A 1,693-nucleotide genomic window follows, 5' to 3' on the forward strand; every position below is an offset into this window, starting at 1 on the left:
GTGGAGAAGGAACAAAGGAATCTGTAACTGGTTGTGATCAATTAGTTGTAAACACCACTGCACTGGGACCAGTCTGAGCCGTTTTTCTTATAAGCACCACACAGTTGCATTTTACTTTTGTTATCCAGTCTTATAATCTTATCTTTTAATTGGAGTACTTAGTCTAGATTTATGTAACGTTATTACTGATAACAATTGGATTTATATCTGCCATCTTACTATTTATTTCTATTTGAGCCACCTGTTTTATTTTCCTTTTTCTCTCTTTTATTACCTTGTTTTAGAATAACCATATATTTTATTATTTCATTTTCCTCCTCTGGGGGTGTTAGCTTATCAGTTATAAATCCTTTCACTATTCTTTTAATGATTATCCTAGGAATTGCAATTCATCTTTGACTTATTAGAATCTAATATACAAATTTTTACTTTCACCACATTTCCGATAATGCTAGAAGCCTGGAACACTTTAATTCCACGTATCCCTCCCCTACTTTTTGTGTTATCTATACGGCAAGACACCAAAATGATTGGGGAAGGAGATAGGCCTACTAGTGTGTAGGATAAGCTCTTGGCCCAGGCATGAGGCCAATGCTCCATGACACCAACTGCTCTACCTGAGACTGTGCCAAGAATCAGTACTGTACTTTCTACAGCATACAAGCAATATTTAAAAGGTATATAAATAAAAAACCTCTTAAATAGGATTTTGTTTCCTCCAGGAAAATACTTGTTTTTGTGCAAGCAGTAGTAATTAGAACCCATTCAATTCCTAAGACAAAAAGATGACAAGTGGAAAGTTGAAAAATGAGTGCCAGGAGTGTTAGTAGTTCAAATAAATATCCTAAATGGCACTTGCTCATGACCATCTATCTTAACACCAAGTACTTTAGTAGAATCTTGTTCTGCAAAGGGAACAGACATAGGAATAATTAGTTCGAACTATTAAATCTCTCCAATTCATGGGGAGATACTATAATTACAGTCTGTTGCTGGTATCTTCCACTATTTAGTTGCCAAGAAGTCCATGTTTCTGGACTACTTACGCATAGGGAAAGTGAGCCACGGGTATGTTCTCGTTGCTCTAGGCCTTATAATCAATAGGTGACACAACCAAGATGAATGCAAAAGCTTTTAAGCTTTTTACTCAGCCCATGTCCTGACAACAGAAAATACAATAGCAGTAAATACGTCACTTGTTCTTTTTCCCACAAAAGGAAATTCATTTGTATTCTCCCTGCCTTCTAACGGTGAAACTGGTTTCTTCTACAATCTATGCATTAATCAGGGGTTGTGTATATCAAAGAGAAATAAATGTAGTCTCTGCTTAATTATTGAGTCCAAAGGCAGTCTGGGAAAAAGTGGATATGTCCCTGAGAGGCCTGCTTCATTTTGGAACCAACTCAACTTAGTTTCACAGTAAATCTGGAATTCATTTACAGATTTGAAAATGAAAAAGGGAAGATACTTAGATGGCAGTTGCTGCCCTGAATTCTGTTGAGAGCACCACTAGACAACACAACTAACCCCTAGTTCTTATCCCTATTTTTTTTGCCCATTTGGTAGAAGATTACCTGAAACAGCTAGAGAAATGATTTCATATATAATCCCATTTAGGCAATATCCAGTAATGGAGCCCTTATCTGTTGCCCAGTTATCATATTTATGCTTTGTACTGAGTGTAGGTTTATGA

This window comes from Propithecus coquereli, unplaced genomic scaffold (assembly GCF_000956105.1).
Source record: "Propithecus coquereli isolate 6110/MARCELLA unplaced genomic scaffold, Pcoq_1.0 Scaffold59, whole genome shotgun sequence".
NCBI lineage: Eukaryota > Metazoa > Chordata > Mammalia > Primates > Indriidae > Propithecus > Propithecus coquereli.